General features: G+C 37.4%; 1 protein-coding gene and 1 long non-coding RNA gene across 3 annotated transcripts in view; one reads left to right on the top strand and one right to left on the bottom strand.

Moving 5' to 3' along the window:
• Positions 1–19946, top strand: part of PRKN (parkin RBR E3 ubiquitin protein ligase) — a 675810-nt gene that overhangs the window by 346617 nt on the left and 309247 nt on the right. The gene's annotated exons all lie outside the window — the stretch shown is intronic.
• LOC135298220 (uncharacterized) lies at positions 13042–16186 on the bottom strand. The gene is made up of 3 exons (XR_010360232.1): positions 16057–16186; positions 13561–13752; positions 13042–13150 (listed from the first exon to the last, which is right to left on the bottom strand). It is a non-coding gene; the product is annotated as an uncharacterized LOC135298220 (long non-coding RNA).

Below are 19946 nucleotides of genomic sequence, written 5' to 3'. Positions count from 1 at the left end.
TTGAAATACTTTTGCCCTTCAAGGCAATAAAATAAATAATTCACAAAGCATGTTTTAACCAAATACCAAAACAGAGATATATTTACTTTGGAATGTAAAGGTTTATTAGTTTAAATGCCTAATAATTGAGTCAAATATAAAGCTGCAGTTCTCTTAGCTGTGGGATGTGGCAGAAATGAAGGTAATGCTTACATAACACCACAAAAGTAGATTGATCTCCTGCATTCATTTGTGTACTTCTTTACATTTTATCTGGACAGACCATTCTAGTGTCCAGAATCACATCCAGCTTAGTACTAATTGCAGAATTGAGCCACTTGCTTTCTACTTAGTTATATCCCAACACTTAGCTTTTCATAATGTCACATATACCAGGTTTAGCTACATTTAGCTCAGGGAAAAAAAAAAAAAAAAAAAACAAACCTCAAAGAAACAAAAACCACACCAAAACCCCCAAACAACAAAACTTATCAAACAACTTAAGCTTATCAAGATTACCTTTCCAATGTAAGATTATTCTGTAAGAAAACCCCTGAAGTTTTATCTAGATTAAAAGACTCATTAAAACAGGACTTGTAGAATACCCTGTTGAAGTTTGTATTCTACGTATTTGTAAGTTTTACCTTGAAGAGTTATTTTCATTTTTTACGCTAAAGTTTCTGGTACTTCATTTTACTTAACTGCTTCTTAGTAAACAATATGTAATTTAGTTGTTTCCCACTATCAGTTGGCCGTAGAAGGATATATTTTGCAGTTGGTGATTCTCATTCCCAAAACAATAGGCATGCTTTCTTTTAAAACTATAGCTTTTTTTTCTTCTTCTTCTTCTTTATAGCTCTTATTTACTCTGCTTCTCTGGGCTGGGCTGACTTCTTTTTATCTATTCTCATACCAGACTTTTTTTCTCTATTTATTTTCTTCTCTTGAATCTCTGCATTTTATGTGAGCTTACATTGTCTGATTTGAACTAAAAGTAAAATGCATTGAATTGAGATTTGCATCCCATTTGTGGTTTATTTACTGTCTGGAGCTCTATTTACCCTGAGTGCATTAAAATTATTTCCATGTGAATCTTCTTTTGCATGTAGCGTTTGGAATTTGAGCTAAGCTTGACCAACTGCTAGGTAACAACTTTTGACAAAAAAATTATCCATATTTCATTCATTAGAGCCACAAAAATAATTTACTTTTCTCCAGTAAATATCTTCTTGGAGATTGTGCAGGTTTGGCTTTTCACTTTTGATACTTCATTGTCTTTTTTTTAAAATTTATTTTCTGTCTTTGACAGATTTCTTCTGCCCTGTCTTCATTTCAAATTCATTGCAGTGACTGACCGTTCATTTGAAAAATTAACTTAAAATTACCATATGTCCTCTCTGAACTGAACTGAGTTCTGTTCTTCATTGCTTCCAAATTTCTACAATAATCTGTTTCTCTAAATAGTTGACACTTCTAGGCATTGGATAGCAATTCTGAAAACCTAGTTCTATGACAATTCCATATTTGAAGTATGACTAAATGAAATAGCATAGTTCTTTTTCAGCTTTTAACTTAGTGTTACAAAATTAAAATACAAGGGACTTCATAACCATTGTAATTTTGTGGGTGATTTAGCTGAATATGTGCACTTTTAGTTTAGTATAGTAGGAAATGGACATAGAGACAAAACTACCATGTATATCTTCTTTTCTATTTTCGCGTTTTCTTACTGTACATCCCACAGCAGTACTCCATTCAAAGTTTGGGCACAAACAATAGTAGTAGTCTTCCAAAATGTTACCACTGTCCCCTATGTTTTAGAAGTTAAATGTCTTACTTTCTCCAGTAATTGATTTCTAGCTAAACTACTGGGCTTAAAAAAAAAAACAAAACCTAATTTTTTTTCTTATCTTAGATTATTCTCAGGGATGGATTGTTCTTATTGTTCTTTTCCATAATACTTTTCAGATATGTATTCTTCCAGAAACTTAGCAATCACACTTCAGTTCATAATCAGTCCATAATCAGTCTGTGATGCGTTGTGTGTGGTGAGAATGTCACTGACTAAAGAACTTGGCTGTTGCTGGCAGTGTCTGAACAGAGATCATTTTTGTATCACTCTGTGCAGTGTCCAAGTTGTTGGACGTGTGTATATGGGCATCCCATCAGAGTGTCAGCATAAGGAAAAATGTTTCTGCTTCTCACTAAGAAATCTAACTACTCAGATGTGAAGTGATTCCCCATGCATTTTGCAGTATTTTTCAATTCCATCCAGGATATAGAAAGGTTCCTCAGATGCCAAGTCCATATAAGCTGATCCTGTGCATCATGCTTTGAAAACTGAAGAATTCCCAATTTGCAGTGATGTTTCCAGACTGTGTCCTTGACTTTCTTGGAATGCTGCAAATGCTGCATTACAGAAATTTCAGTTTATGGTGACAATCGTGTGTTTCCTCTTGTTTTGGTCTCATACTTTTGGTCAGTCAGCCAACTAACGTGGAAGATGTGTTTGTGAAAAAATACAGCAGAAGCAGCTCAGATGTTCTTCATGTAAATAAGGTAGTGACTGAGATATAGGATGTGTGTCATTGTAAAAGGCAATGTTCCTGTAGCTGAGATGAAATTCAGAGATTTTTGGACATTTGCATGTTTCAGCAGCAGCCTGCAGAAGGCATGGGGAACAATTGGATTGTGGGTATTCATATGCTGAGGCAAAAGCAGATTTAAACCATTACTTTGATGATTCCACAGGCAATGATGTATAAACTAGACCATCTAATTTTTCTATAGGTAGGAACATTTTTTAAATTAACTGGTGTAGCATTTTGTTTTGGGAAGTGTTAAAAACATCCCTCACTGAAGAAGTAATTTCTGCCTTTTTTTTTCGTTGTTTTGTTGTGGTTTTTGTTTTTTTTTTTTTTTTTTTTTTTTTTTTTTTTTTTTTTTTTTTTTTTTCCTGAACAGCTCACAAATCAGTGCAAGGGACATTTCACACCCAATGTGAAAAGTCATAGCTCTCCATTTTATGGCAAGGATTTTCATGGACAGACAAGGAAAGTCAGCCTACCTCATCCCTTCTAGAAGATTTATTGCTAGTTCAGAGAAGAAACATTCTCAAATGTGCATAAAAGTAATTTTCTTTGTATTAGTAAAATATTAAGGAAATATATGGATATGAAAAGTTAAGGTCTCTTTCACTGTGAAAGATGTGGTCTTGTGGAGCACCTTGCCTTCATGAGGCAAAGCAGTGCAGGAAGACAGTGCCAATAAGGTTGCTTTTTCTTTGCTTTGCTCTTCCAATAGGAGCAGCAAAATGGGGAGACAAGCTGCCCTATCTGTGTGCCAAAATCATAAGTAGATTGATTAAACTGGTTCTCCCTGAGTCCATGCTTGCATTTTTTTCCTGAAGTCTGTAAGATTAGAAACAAGAATTTAAAAATTAAAAAAAATAACCAAAGACAAACAGGTGAGTCTGGTAATGGTACTTTGCAAGGGCAAGGTTGATACTGGCATCCTTTTCTTGACAGGTGCGTTTGCTGATCAATATGGCAAGCCAAAATTCTGGAAGAGATGAGTACCTTGCACATTTGGTTGCACCTCTCATGCCCTCTTCTTAAACAATCATTTACTGTTTATTATGATGGGAAACAATAATGCTTAAACAAAAGTAACTCAGAGTAATCAGCTGCTTTGCAGGCAGACACTTCCCGAGTTCCCTGGGGTTTCTATCAGCAAACTGTAGTAATGATGCTGATTTGCACAGAGCTATTGTTTCAGCTGTAAATACCTGAATTGATTACCCAGGAGCCCTGGTCTCAGTGTAGCATTGTTTTCCTTTGTTCTTTATTGTGTTAGCTATCCTGCATAGCAGGGGGTCTGTAACCAAGGCAGAGTCACCTTGGGACTTCAAGTATGGTAATCTAAATGAATTCTTTGTTACTGTAAATTACAAACAGAACAACAGCAGCCCGCTGCCACTTTTATAAATATGTATGGTTTACCTGCCAATGAAATTATGGTGAGGGATAGATCAAAGTGAATTAGTAGTTGTCAAGCAAATTTGATTAGTCATTTTGGACTTTAATTTTATTCCTTTTTCTCTGATTTGTGACACAGTAACAAAATTAATGGTTTTGCTCTCCTTATAGGAAAAGCTGTTGATCACACTAAAAGTTGGGGTTTTTTTTCAAAAAATGCAGCATTGGCAAGTGATTCTTCTATGCAGACCATCTTGACACCACATCTGGTGCATGTGTAGTGCCCATAGTGGTGTGCATTTGTACATGGTGAGGTGTCAGCTCTGTCTTGTGTACGTCAGCACAGCTGGCTGTGCAACACAAACCCTCTGCTCTCTTCTGGTTCTTGCAGTAGGACTGCTCTCCTCACCTATCTATTTTTTCCTTTTCCTTGTAAAATGGGAGATTCTGGCCCAGCCTCACTTTAAATATTCCTGAAATATTCCAGGAAGCCATCAACATTTCTTTCTGTCTTTCCATTTTTTGTTTCAGCCTGTAATTATCACTTAGCAAACGAGACCTCTTTATAGCAGGTGGTGTCTCTTCACCTTAAAATAGTCTCAGACAATAAATTATCTACCTGACAAAGCAATTATTTTCTACTGTCTTCACATGCCTGTAAAATATCTGAAAACAGGTGGTTGGAAAGAAACATTCATATGAAGATCAGAGATGAGAATAAAGAAAACCTATCTACATTTCGTAGGGAGAGCCAGATCTCACAAACAACGTTTTTATTGTGCTGACCCAGATGAGCAGATAGAGCCTAAAGGTACATGTTAGCCAAGGGGGACTCCTTCCAGAAGCAATGCAAGACAGACATGAGAAATCAGAGGAACTGGGACAAAATAGCAGGAGTTTTCTCTTGTTTTTTTTTTTTTTTCCCTTTTCTTGGTATACTCTGAGGCTAGAATTCATTTATCTTACAGTGAAAGGAAAGAAAAAAGGAAACATTTTCATTACTCTTTGTTGCTGGTATTGTTTTGCCAAAGCATCTGAACAGTCCTACACATGCTTCCTAAAACCAACAATCCCTTGAAATTAATTTTAATAAAACATGAACGATTCTGTGATCGGTACATTACTCAACCCTGCAGCAATAAATTAAGGACACACACCCCAAGGGGAAATCCTGCCCTAAACAATCATGTTCCCACAGAGTAGAAGTCTGAGATACTGGAACATTGAAATTGTGAGAAATTAGATCCTGATTCCACAAACATATGTTAGCAACAATACTGCAAGTAGTCTCCAGTGGCTTTAACTGGCTAACTGCTTATCTCTGCTATAGGAAGATGCACAGTCATGCCCTCTGTAGATACTTTTGCAGATGCAGTCTCTGCTGAATTATTGGCTTTTTTCAATGAAAATACTCATACACCTCCATTTCATGGCAGGGCTTTCCATGGACAAGGCAAGTCAGTTTGCCTCATTGTCTCTTAAAAGATGAATTGTAACCATCCTGAATCACAGGTCCTGCATTGCTATTCTAGACATGGAAGGCTTTTGTGCTTGCTTTTATTTTTTCAAAGTAATCAATGGCAAGAGTTAGGAGGTAAGAGTATGCTGTATTGTGTTACACTGCATTTGGGTGTTTCAAATACTTTGTGATAGTTGACATGAACCAAACTATCATGCCAGATGAGCATTTAGTGCATCCATTTTATGGGCTAAAAAGTTGTGTAACAGGAGCCAGAACCAACACATACAAAGCTATGGGCTTGCAAGAGGATTCTGAAGTAAGCAGCTTGTGTTTGATAACTGCTGAGCCCTTGGAGATCTTGTTTACTCTCCCGGGACTTAGACACCTTCACAACCTTCGTCAGTGAGATTATTTGCTGAGTTAGCAAAATGCTCGTCTTCAGGCATTTCTACTAGTCTCGAGAATTTCTCCAGCTAACACAGAGAATTGCAGAGTAGGGACAAAAGTCTTCTCTGCACCGCTGCTTCTGCTGGCAGCCGGATTCAGGAGCTGCTCCTGCCATGGTGCAGTGGAGTGCTGGCAGGCAGCTGCAGGACAGCTCCTGCAGGCAGCAGATGGCAAAGAGATCCAACCCAAGCTCTGGGCAAACTTCGGAATGCTCAATTTTGTCATCCTGCTTTAGTTTAGTACTTAGCTCCTCAAGAGAAATATCATCTGTGCCTCTGCCTTTGATTTTATCTACAGCAGCAGTGTAACTCCCTGAGGCATCTGGTTATTTCAAAACAGCAAATAACAAATGTTATTAACATAGAAGTTGTGCTGTTGTTTTCTTATATGCCTCTTGTGGCCAAGCAAGGACTAACATGAATTTAAAACCAAAAAGTAAAAGATATTCTTAGGGTGTTTAGTCCATCTGGCTGCATGGAAGTTCTGTGTACAGCTAAATATCAAGCAGCAGGAACAGAGAATGAAAAAAGTGTAACCCAGAATAACTCATTAAGTGAAACCAGTTTTACTTCAGATATTTTTTCTGTAGCTGAATTATGTTTGTCAGGCTCTGGCCAGAAAGATCACAAGACTTCTTCATCACTGCCTTTTATTCCAGTAGTATCAACAATTACTTGCTTTTCAAAAGGTTTTGATAATTGTTACAGGCTTAAATACATATTTAGAGTCAAACTGGTTGTGTAGAAACAGGTTTTTTAGGATATCAATTCAAGAATAATATATGGGATAAATTACTGTGTTTGGATATCTTCCAGCTGCTGTATCTTATACAGTGATGTTTAGTCCAGATTCTTCTTCTTATAATTTTGCCAAGCTCCAGTGATAAGGCAAGAATTCATTTGGCCTGTGGAGACTATATGAACTCGAATTCAGTTTTGCATGAGAAAACAAAAATGTGACTATACCAGTTGAAAAATTACTTTGGTGTTGGAAAGGGCATTTTAGTACACTTTAAAAATATATGGTTATTGAATTGTATTGGGAAGAAAAACACATTTATAAAAGAAAAACAAGATTAATTATTTCTGTTGTTTATACTCTTTCAAAGAACTACATATAATGTTGAAATGGAGGTCAGGGAATTTGCTGTCCTACCAGGAAGGAAAACCATATTCTAAGAAGTCGTCTCAAATGACTGTATCATCTCAGCTGTTCGTCAGTGAGTATGCCAGGTTAGGCTTGGCTGCCTACCCCATTATCATGCTTGTTCCTGTGTCTGCTGCTTCAGTGGAGCTGGCTCCTCTGGTGGCCCACAGCTGAAGAGTTTTAAATGGCACCACAAGGTCAGGGAAGTTCTCTTGGACATGACTTTTTACTAATTAGTATCTAAAAATATTCCAACCTGTCAGGATTGCAGGTGGACAGATGCTCTTCCAGTAACCATGGTGGATGAGACTGAGACAAGTTTTCCTGGTAAGTTAGCAGATGGCAAAAGAAACAATTGCCTTTTTAAGCTTAATGAGCCCAGAAGCCTCTTTGCTCGGAAGTGTGTGAGTTTGTTGGGGTTTTTTTGGAGATAGCTGGTAGCAGAGTGATGTTGTGTTTTGTTACAAGTTGAGGAGTGAAGCTGCATGTGAGGCTTTGGGCTGATGGGATCTGTGCTTGGTACAGAGGTCAGGTGCAAAATGCTGCTGAGCTGCTACAGCTGCACTTGGCACACAGCATCCTCTGCACGTATAGGCCAGTGTATGCTATGGCAGAATGACAAACTAGGAAGTCATTATGTCTAGGTTTATGAGGGCTTTCTGAATTAGTTACATGTTGAGGATTGTATGCCACAATTGTTTCTTTCATTAACCAGGAACGTCATTTTAATGCTTGCTTCCAGTTTTGTACCTTTTTAGGATTGCCTTTTTCTCAGTTATTATTTTGTATATGGGAGACACTTGTGAAGAAATAGAAGCCATCCTACCCATATAAAAATTTTCTAGTAATGCTGTAGTCAGTAAACATTGAGATGTCTGCATTTTCCTGACCTTGCAGGTGGCAGAAGTCTGCTGTGATACCAGATGTTAGGCTAAAATAAGAAATAGAAAGAGACATTATTGGGACACAAATTGTATGGTTTTCACTGCTAGAATTTAATTCCAATATGTACTATATAGGCTTGTCTCTGAGACTCCAGAGCGTTTATTAGAATATTAAATTTTATATGTAAGTTTTTCAGGATTTTAACTGTTCTATTGTACATGTACTTATGATCACGTTTGTGCTCTAAAATGGAAGGATTGAGAACTTTGTCTAAGAGTATTAACTGACAATGCTGGAACTTAAACAGCATCACCTGATTCTTCATTAGCAGTTGATGTTTTGGTCACTTTTTGCCAATTAAGTAGATGATGAAAGGACATACTTTCCCTTCAGTTCCCATTGTGCTTCTTGAATCCTCACAAGTTACTTCAAACAGTAATAATGGGAAAGCTGCAAATAAGGTTTGAGGATTTTAATTCTTAGGAGAAAAAGGACCACACTCTGAATGTCAAAAATGTAAATTATGTTTGCTAAGTATTCCTTATTCATATTGAGTGCTAGAAAATTGAAATTACAAAAAAACCCACAAACATCTGTGTTTATTTATAACTTGTATTTCTCCAGCAAAAGCTGGAGAAATAAGCTTACACAAAATCAAATGTTGTGCCTTCTTTGTTGCAGCGTAACCATACTCCCTTCCAGTAGAATTAATATAGTTAGTTCAGTACAACAGTACAAATGCTTCTTTATTTGGAAATCCTTTCCTTCAGATACATTGCTGAAGAGTTAGGAGAACTACATTAAGAGTATGCTGCTAAGTAAAACCACATATATGACCAGTGCTAATATCATATCCGCTGTTCCTAAAAATTTTAATGTGTGTAGAGAAATCTGTATGATTCTCCATCTTTGCTAGACCAAAAGAACAGCAAAGACACTGTATAGAATGAAGCATAAATATGTCCTGTGTCCCAAGACCTGAGAAGTTTGAGATTTTTTAATGCATATCAACTCACGTACTTTACCACATTTTTTTTAATTATGTTGACTAACTCCAAAGTTAGTTGGTTTTGTTTCTGTACTTTGAGGCCAATTTCTAAATTTTCTATACTTTGAGGTCTAAATTTCTAAATAGTATTTGCTTTCATCTCTATTATTGTTTATTTCTTGCTATGCTAATAGCCAAATTATTCTGTAAAAAATGAGTTTTCCTCTTCTGTGACTGCGTATACAAGCAGAGTATGAGTGTTTAGGTGAACAAGTGCATGTGCATTTGCACATTTGTGCAGGTATGTGGATGTATAGTATATGCAAGTAGATGTATAAATACTTGCATTTGCATATGCATATTTATACATGTGCTTATGAATGAAATTCTTTAATAAGGAGCTAAAAATATAAACTGGTTAGATTTGTTTCTCTTTGATTTTATTTTGTTTTTTAAATACATACCAATGATGATTCACATACTTTAACTGGCATATTTATTTCAAATCTGAACTAATTGACAGATTACTTTGGTTTTTAATGCTATTAGCAGTGCCTTTGCCTTTCAAAATAGGAAGGTTAAGGCTATGTAAAAGAATACAACAAATATGATACATGATCAGAGGTAACAGCAGCCCAGAGGAGATGAGGTGTCCGTGGAACACTAAAAGATTAAAGGAGGGTAAAAGGCTAAGGAAGACCAGCTGGCTCTGTAACATATTACTGTTCAGAGTGCATTACTGCTAAATTGAAAAACGGGTTCAAACTGCAGGTTTCCAGGATGCTGCAGAGTGGAATGCATACCAAATGTGGTTACTTCAGCCTGGGTAAAGAGGAAGGGAATATGAACTGTTGAATGTTACTGGCACTGTGAGCAGCTGTTTACTCTTTCTCTGGGGCATAGGTTAAGGAGAGGGACAAAACACAAAAATCAAGAGAGAGGAAATGGATAAAACCAAACAGACTTTGGGGGCACTGTAATCCCCTATCAATTGCAAAGTAGGAATGATGCATCTCCTTTCCTTTTTTTTTTTTTTTTTTTAATCCATGCTGTCAGAATAAATCTACACAACTTGAGCAGGGATTTTTTGACATGTACTGAGAGAGGGTGGTTCTCTTAGCTTGGAAGTACAGATCTGTTACTTTAACCCCTCTCTTTATCACAAATGTCTGTGTAACCCAAAGCCCATCTGTGGCCTACTGCCACAGGGTTATAAACAGTGTCAGCGAGAGTTAAGGAAAAGATGATGCCCAAGTGTCCGGTCTAGATCTGGATAAGCTTGCATTCATGTTCTCTCTCTGACACAGATTTCTGTGACCTTCAAAAACTTCCACTGTTTTGTCTCGGCTGGAGGTGCTCCTCAGCAGAATAGCAATGACAGTGTGTTCTGAATGTAGGTGCCCTACAGATTGTGACAAGACATTTCTGATTAAAGTTAGGGCTAAACAGAAGTGTGTTATACGTTCTGTGGTATTTCTGTAATAGCATATAAGTAGACTGATTAGTTTAAAAAACCCCAAAAGAAGTGTCAATTGGAAATGGTGTGTAAAGTTCTCCTTCATAATTGTGAGATGTTGGCCAGTGTAGCCACACACATAGCAAAAGATCATTCTCAAAATGGAATTTTTCCTTTATTTTTTGTTCCATGTGCATTGAATGGAACTGAAAAAAGTTAATTTGAAATGAAATTAGCTAATTTTTTCACCATGCCAATAGCAGATATGCATGTGAGGAAAGTGAATTCTTCCACAGCAAAAAGGCTGTGTATTCCCAGGTGGACACTTAGCACTTCTCTTCCCTAGGGGAATGTATTACTTACAGTGCAAGATATCAGTCAGCATGGTTTATAAAACTGTACTTTAAAACAATTATTTCTGCTTTTTATTTTTATATTTTGTTGTAAATTGACTTTCAGCTCTTCATGTGATTAGATCAAACTTTGCTGGAAACAGCCATCTTTATCCACTTTCTGGCATAACAGTTTCAAAATCATTTTCCCAAAAAGCATCTTTACTATCTGGTATATTTTGTGTGTTTCAACAGAACGTCTGTTCAGCTTCTTCAGCAGCAATGTGCAAAGAGCAGATTAAGTTTCATTATTTACCCCTGATATCAAGCAAGACTCATGAGATATCAAAATAAAAATTTTTTAAATTCTTCTAAAATAATTAATAATGCAGAAGAAAGAATAGTCTTCTGTTCTTTGAAAAAAATTAGATTGCATGTTAATGTAATTTTAATGTATTAATTGACTTCCAATGTATCTGTCAGAGATTTAAAAAAATCTTGAAAGCTAAAGTTTGTGAACACTTTAAAATTAAATATAACATCTTTAAAATCACAGTAGTAAATATTAAACTATCTTTTAACATATCTCTTAATCTATTTAGATTACTGGTACTATCTACTTAGCCTACAAACTTATCATATAATGTTCTCAGTGCCTCCCTGTAAACTGTTTAAAAATGCAGAGAAATTATAACAGTCATCAATGAAATTTTAACCATTTACTGAAGTAGCAACTTATTAGGGTAAATAAAGTGGCATTAATATGAAAGGCTGATATTGCCACCTAAATTAAAACATAAAGGTCTGTATTATAGATTTTTTTTCTTCCAGGATATTAGTGTATTATTATTATTTAAGGACTAGAAAAAAAATTGGTTTTATATTGGTCTGTATTGCAAAGTGTATATACCTTTTGTAATAGCAGTTCTTATGGCTAAATATGTGTCACAGCCATGACAGAGTGGCACAGCTGGCAGTGTGATATCCTGGATCTGGTCCTGGAATTCAGGGCACTGCACTGAACCGATCTATTGCTAGAGGAAGATAAGGTTAGGGCAGAAAAAAGAAAGGCCAGTTGAGGCTTTTCAGACTTTCCCTTTACCAGAGGTCTTTAGCATCTCTTGCAGCCTGCGTGGGAAGATCTCTTTTCTGGCATCACGATGTCTGATCTCGTCTTTGCCTCTTCTAAGATAGTTTTTATGCCTGTTTTTTCAGCCTGTACACACTGAATGATGGGAGATAGGTGGGAGTAAAGAGCAAGTGGCAATACATCCTGGTCCCTTTGCGCCTGGCTCTTTTAACACAACTGAACTGTCTTTCAATAAATAAAAAAAGGGGGGAAAGTGACTTTTATTATTCTTTTCAGCAGCTGAAGCAGCTCCTAGTATTCCCTTGGGACTTTCAAAAACACAGTTGTGATGTTGTCAACAAAGGAAAGATAGCATAGCAAAGTGAGAGCACTGCTGTTGTTCATCTGTATGTGGACTGATGCAGCATTGGAGTGGCAGCTGCTGCCTTTTCTCAGCAATGAGTTCTCTCTGTCTGAGTGTAGGGTAGCCATGACAATCCCTTATCATCCCTTTTATAAACAGCATGAATTAAAAAAACCAAACAATGGAGATTTATTCATTATTAACACTAAATTGTGAGCACCATAGTGTCCGAGTGAGTCTTGACTGGGAATGTAATGAGATTTCTGTTACAGAAAATATTTTTTCTTTGATTTCCTGGCACAGGGTCAAGTTGATCTGCTGTTTGATTTCTTGTCCAAACTTATGGTCACAAGCTAAGGAATGGACTTAAGGCAGAAAGTTGTGGCAACCCAGAATGAGGAGAAAGGTTTGAGTTGTGGAACAAAAAAGATACTGATACTTAGCTTTTATATATTATGAGCTTCAGAAAAAACACTAAGATGGTTACAATAAGAGGGAGAACAAATAATAAGACATATTAAGCTTAGGGATGCTAGTTCTCCCAAGTCTGTAAAGAGTGAATAACTCCCTTTGTGTGTCCTAGTGTAAAATGTACCTGTATTATTACTCCAGCTGCAACTCTGCTTGGGCATCAGAAAATCACTTGGTGTTTTGCTGCAACCCCTATCATACAACCAGGACATACTAAGAGTAGTACAAAGTCATCCCTGTAGATATCCTTCTGTGGTGGGTTAGACTTGGCTAAAATCCACACTCCCACCCAGCTGCTTGCTTACTGCCTCTCTGCTATAAAGGAAGAACACTCATGGGTCAAGATAAAGACAGAAAAATCCTTTACCAGTTACTGTCTTGGGAAAAATGGGCTTCAATTTGGAGAAGATTAACCTAATTTATTGCCAATTAAAATTAATATTTAATTAACAAAGACAAGAATCTGTCACAATTCCTCTTCATAGTGCTTGCTCCTCTTCAGATAAAGAGTATTTACCTGTTGCTGCGGACAAACATTTTTCTCATTGTCAGACGTTTAGCTTACTCCTGAGATCTGGCAGAAAAGAGAAGGGCACACTTTCAGAAACAGTGCTCAGATTCATGTGGAGAATTAAAAACAAATGCAGATATGTATTTGAAAGGCAAGATGAATGGGCTGAAGCTGTTTAAAAACAGTGATGGGGAGAAGTGTTTTGGTATGGCAGACGACACTTTAATAAGCACACTTATTTTGATACTTGCCAAGTCTGCCCTTTCTTCTGGGTGGCTGTTGCATTCCCAGGATTATGCCAGTATTAGCACTGGCTGCTCTAGCTCCATTCATTTCCCAAGTAGAAACTACTGTGGTCATTCTCAGTGACTGCTTTCACAGGCAGAGATTGTTCTGAGACTTGTTGCATCCCTTCATGTTGGTGTATGAGGACTGACCTTGGCAATTATTGTCATCTTCCAGATCTTTCTCACCTGTCATCCCCGTTGGAAGCAGACTTAACACAAATACTGCTTCAACAGCTGCAGATTTCTAAATGGCTCAGTAATGATCAGCAGCTTCACTGAGTAGCTCTTTCTCTGTCTTTCAGTGCTTGGCTACAGCTGTTCTATAGCTGTTGTATTCCTGCCACAGGACTACAGCTGTTGTACAACAAAGTCACTGCCCTACAGAATTTTAGAACTCGGTTATAATATAATGCATGTGTATATATGTATATCATTTCAAATAATTAAGGAGATAGATCAAATATTTGTGATAGTATGTAAATTATTGTAATTGTACCCTATCTCAAAAAGAATATCCTGAGATGCTTTACAATTTATGAGGTACTGTATAGATTATGTCTTCATGTTTTCAACAAAAGACTATGAGGGTAGAAAAGTCAAGCACTCCAAAACTGGAAAATAAGAAATCTTAAAAGAAGCTGACCACAGGGGTTTTTTTCCCTCAAAAGCCATTCAAAAATAATTTCAATATTCAAAACTTTAAAGTGACTATTTTTCTTTTCATTAAAAATGAAGGATCCAAAATATTTTATTAAGGAATGCTGATGCAAAGCCTTGTGGCAGCAGGAAGTCTATTTGTGTAATATTCCTGCTGTTCTCTACTGTTTTAACACTGTCATTCATTTACTTTTTATATCACTAGGACAGGGGGCTGTGGTCCATCATGGAAGAATCAGTGTGATTGTGAAGCCAATTAATGCTCTTCTGGAAAATAACAGTTGAGTGTGTTGTGGTAGCAAAACAGTCTTTTACAGTGAAAATCATGCAAATATATTTAGCATATTTGATCTGGATGAAAGTATTAGACTTGACTGTTCCTTAGTTGACATCGGGACTTTGGGTTCCATTTGAAGTAGGGTTTTTTGGCTACTTTTGTTATTTAACTTTTTAAATGGAAGGCATTAGTGAAGTTCTATTGGGTGAATTTGTTAAGCAGAAGACCTGGTCCTGCTGGCACCAGCCTTAATATTGAAATCTCCTGTTTTATTAAAAACTAAAAGCAAAGGTGTGTTAGTAGTCTTAGCAGCATTTATCTTAGAAAAGTACAGAAAATTATTGGGGAAAAAAAAAAAGAAGTGCAAAAATGCTGTCTCCAGGAAAGAATAAATAAACCTCTATATTGCATGAACTCTTGCAATGGCATTTGACGCTCATCTAGAAATAGAAAAGTCAGTCTAGGAGAAAAAACTGAACAGCTGTTTAGCTGCACAACATAATGATAGTGCTTTATGCTTTCTTTTTTTACATGCATTTTAAGAGTCGTGGAGTTACTAATGCAAGCTGGGCACTTAATGTTTGCCTCAGTGAACTCACAGTGAATTTCAAACTGCCAAAATGGAAATTGAGAATAAATTGTAACTCAAAAAACCCACATTTTAAGATAACACTTCACCTTAGACTTGCATATGAACACAATACTTCACAATACATTGCAAGAAATTCTGGATAGCTTTACCTAGTTTGTATGTATTTAGTTTCCAATGCTTTAAAATATATTCAGATTTTTCTGAATCTAAATGTAGTTCACTCGTAGCAAGTCATCTGGGACAAGTATGCAGGCTATTCCACCTCAATTAGAGCAGCTATGCATGTCTACTCTCTTACTGTGATTATTCTGTACAGATTAAGGCAGTAGTTTTCTCAACAAAGATTGCAAAATACTTCACCCAAGAGCACCACTAATTCTTTTTAATGGTTTCATACCCCCATACAGGTTTTACCTGTTCAGCGTCTCACATCACTAAATCTTTCATCTGATTGACTTCTTCAATATTAGACATCTCAGATAAAGCATTTCCATTTTGATTACTACCCACAATAGGCTGTATTTCACTATTTTAACTGCATTCTCCCAAAATCTGCCTTGTCATAACAGGCCTGTGTTTAAAATCCTAGTCATCCCTGAATAACTTGTATCTCATAAATCGGTCTTAACACTCACCAACACCAATTTTATTGTTAGAAAATACATGAACTAGATGTCAGTACGGATGAAGGAAGGACAACTTATATTCTGATGCCCTTTGTGGTAAACTGTTCAGCACATAAATGAAAGCATTTCAGTAATGTCAAATATTCGATTCACAATTTTGGACCAATAAACATTTTGAATTATAAATCCTCCCCTGAAAAATAATTCCCTTTAAAATTTCTAGAGTGACAGTCTTGAAAATGGAAATTAATTTCATTCTCATGTAACAGTAACAGCCATGTTACATGTTAAAGTGTATTTCACATGTCAACATATATGAAACATATGCCAGAAAAGCATCCTTTCAAATACGTATTTTTACCCCAGCTTTTTCACTTCCCACTGCAGGAAGTGAAACACCTGGTGGGTTGCATTTCCTATTGAGTCTTTAGGACTCCTGCCTGTGTCTCAAATGTATATGTGTTTCTAAAATTCCATTAAAAATATTCGGTTTGAGCATGGACTGATGCAGTTGTCTAATCCAAACAGACCTGAGCCCTTTGGTATGCCTGCAGATCCACTGACTTTGTCTATTCCATTTGGCCTGCCTACATTTTACTTCCCTTTGTTGATTGCATGAGCTGATTTTTCTAGGGAGGTAGGTACTCCAGAACAGTTGACAGATAACTGACACCTAGGAACAGTTGTATTCTCATAGCACTTCTGGTGATTTTGTTGTAGTAACAGTGATTTTTGTCTCTCTAGTCAGCAAATGTGATTGGGATTGAACAGACATAAATATTACCACATCTAAAACTGAAATTGTGAGCGTGCTTTCTGGGAGAAACCTCAGTACTTCTTACTGCAAGGGAAAAGACCTCACAGCTGCCTTTTTACTTCTTTAGGAACCCTAATCTGTATGACTCAACAGGTATCTCCTGTACAGCTTTCACACATGCAATAGGAATATTCCTTCTGTGGTATAGTGGTGTACAATCAGACCGTGGGGTTACATGTGTGAGTCTAGATAGAGGCTGTCGGCCAGTGTGAGCATGCAGGAAAGCAATCCAGTAACGTTTTCCTTTCTAAACTCTCTAAAGGTTCTATATTACAGGGGATATTGTCCATTCAGAAGTTGTAAAATAGTGCCAGCAGGATTTCCTCTCAGGTAAAAATTCAAAAGGGAGTTGAATCACCAGAAAATATACATGCAGTTTTTAGAATTTGTTGTGTTCACTTAATATGCAGCTTTTTGAATGGCACATCACAGAAAACTTTTGCCTTTGCTGCCTTCACTAAGGCAATGATTTCTCCCTCTGTGATCATACAGCATGTTGTAAGGGGCTTCCTTTTGAATGGTAAAGCAGAATTAATACTTATACTGGTGGTAGGGCTGCTCACTTTCTTTACCATTCAGTTCAATAAGTGTTCTTCCACTGATTTAATAAGGAAAAGATCAAGTCTTCATGATAAAGCAGGGAGTAAAATAACAGAATAAAAATAATAGGGAATAAAAATGTATCACTGAATTGTGTGGTGAGATAGTGTATTTTGGCAAATAAAAGGGAATTTAACAATGACAAATTTCCTTTCTGGAAAGAATATCTCATAAAAGCAAAGTTTCCTTGAGATAGAATTGAGGAATTCAATCTTTAGGCCTTATTTTCGTCATACATGCTCTCTTATGTAGATGGCCACAGCATCTATCAAGTAATTAAGTCTAGTCATTGAGGTGACAAGAAACTGTTATCAGACTCCCTTCAAGTGAAATGTTAGAATATTGAGAAAATAACTCACTAAGGTTCTGGCTCTATTTTGTTTTCTTTTGCTTTGGTTTTGTGAATTCAGTTAGCTGCACATTTTGTCTCCTTTAGAGACATAAACTCCTGTAGAGTTTATTTTCTACTATTATGCTGAAGAAAATACAATTATTTAAGTTCTTCCTAAACCTTGCTGCTTTGTAGGCTATTCTGTAAAAGAAAAAGGACATATCAGTTCTCCATAAAATTTGCCTGGCCACAGAAATTTGATCATCATAAGGAAGGAAGGCAGTAATGTCTCAAATGAAAGAAGCAGACCATGATACTGAAGTCTCATCTCTTTTGGAATTCTGCTGGAGGGAATAAAAAAAAAAAAACACCACCCCAAATTAATTTAAATATATAATATATATTTATGCAAGAGTTGGATCTTAGCCTTGATGACTTAGAAAGTTGTTACTTCTAACATATTTTTGATTGAAAGATTTTTGACTTTAAATGTATGCAGTTAATATTTCAAATTTTGGATGTTGGTCTTCATTTATGCAGAAGACTAAAACAACATGTTCAGTGTACTAATTATTTCTACATATATATATTTTTTTAATCTATCATGACTGTCTTATGGGAGCGGAGTTCTTGATTCCTGCTGTTCTTTGCATAAGCCTTCACTCTAGTTGCTTTGTGCAACTTGCTTTACAAACAATGCATTCAGCTAATACAGAACTGTAAGGTTTTGTCCATTTCACAGAATAACAGGACAGTCTGGGTTGGAAGGGACCTCTGGAGATCATCCAGTGCAATACCACTGCCAGGGCAGGCTCACCTAGAGCAGGTGGCACCACGCAAGAGAGTCTGACACCATCCTCTGGGCACCCACCTTTGAGATACTTGTATGTATTGATGAGGTCTGGGATCTCTCAGTCTTCTCTAAACTAAACATGCCCAGCTCCTGCAGTCTGTCCTAAGGACAGAGCTGCTCCAGACTCCTCATCCTATTTGTGGACTTCCAGTGGACCCTCTCTGGTAGCTCCTTCTCTTTCTTGTACTGAGGAGCCCAGAACTGGACACAATATATTACAGATGTGGCCTCACCAAGGCCAACTAGAAGGGTTCCCTCCAACTATCAGCTCCATCAGCCTGCTGGCCACACTCTTCCCAGCGCACCCCAGGATCCCATTCACCTGCCTGGCCATGAGAGCACTGGTGGCTCACGGTCAGCTTGCCATCCAGCAACAATCCCAGGTCCTCCTCAGCAGAGCTGCTCTCTAGAGGTCAGTCCCCAGCCTGTGCTGGTGCTTGGGGTCATCCCTCCCCAGGTGCTGAACCCTGCACTTGTCCTTGTTGAACCTCAGTACGATTGTCTTTGTCGACCTCTCCAGCCTATCAAGGTCCCACTGAATGGCAGCACAGCCTTCAGTGGATCAGCCATTCCCCCCAGTTTTGTATCAACAGCAAGCTTGATAGAGATAAGGATACAGATATATATAACTTGATACGGGTGCTTCCTATCCCTTCATCCAGGTTGCTGATAAATTTAAGTTCAATAAGACTGGACCTAGTATTGGTCCCTGGGGAACCCCACTGACTACAGGCCTCCAAATGAATTCTGCTCCACTCATCACAACCCTCTGAGCTCTGCCATTCAGCCACTTCCTGATCCACCTCACTGTCCATTCATCCAACCCACATTTCCTGTGATTGCCTACAAGGATGTTATGGGAGAAAGTGTCAAAAGCCTTTCTGAAGTCAAGATAGATGACATCCATATAAAAGTTCCTATTTTTGTTTTCAGTCTTTTTCACAGCAATCTCAAAAGCATAGCTTAGCAATTTCTGGAAATGACATTGTGGAAAACAAGTTTCTTTGGAATAGGTTGGGATTTTATTTATTTTTATTTTAATAACACAGTTATGAGCTTACTTTCTTAAAAGTTTGTAGGACTACTGCTCTGCTGGAAAAATCTGTAGTTCTGGTATGTGGCCAAACATGCCTGTGTCAACCTTCAGCTTCACTTTGGTTTCCCTCTGGAGTTGCTTTTTTGTTTTTCCCTATATGATCTCTGTAGGAATCATATGTACTGGTAGTGCTCTCTCATGTTTCACACTGGATTTTATGAAGCTCTTCTCTCTTATGAGCACCATCCTGCATAAAGGACACAGCAGAACCAGTGTGTTCTGCTGGTTGGTGGCCAGCAGCAAGCATTCAACCAACAGACTCTAAAAGGACACAGCAGGAATAGGGATTTGTGTGTTGCTTCACTGTGGCACCCACTGTACTGGGGCACTTTCCTACTTTGAAACTCACTGTAAAGCACAAGAGCAGGTATTAGCATTATGCAGTTGTTCTTATTGCTCACCCAAAAATTCAGGCACAAAATGCTGAAGAACCAGACCAAGGGAAAGAGAAGGCAGATCTGCAAATGCTCAAAAGACAATTGGTCCTTATGTGCTGTTAGTGGAAGCACTGACAACAGTTCATTCATGACAGCAGTAGTTCATTTGGGAGAAGAGAGTTTTTGATTTTGGTTTGTGACTATGCAATGGCTTTTGAGAAGACAGAAGCACCATCCAAAAAGTGGTATCCATGAAAAGAATGCAAAAGTAGTGGAATGGTAGAAGAGGCAGGTGGAGAATTGCATGCCTGACTTCAGAGCACATATGTACACATATGTGGAAATT

Source organism: Passer domesticus, chromosome 3 (genome assembly GCF_036417665.1).
Source record: "Passer domesticus isolate bPasDom1 chromosome 3, bPasDom1.hap1, whole genome shotgun sequence".
NCBI lineage: Eukaryota > Metazoa > Chordata > Aves > Passeriformes > Passeridae > Passer > Passer domesticus.
Note: the sequence above shows the minus strand (reverse complement) of the source record. Positions and strands in the feature narration are given on the sequence as shown.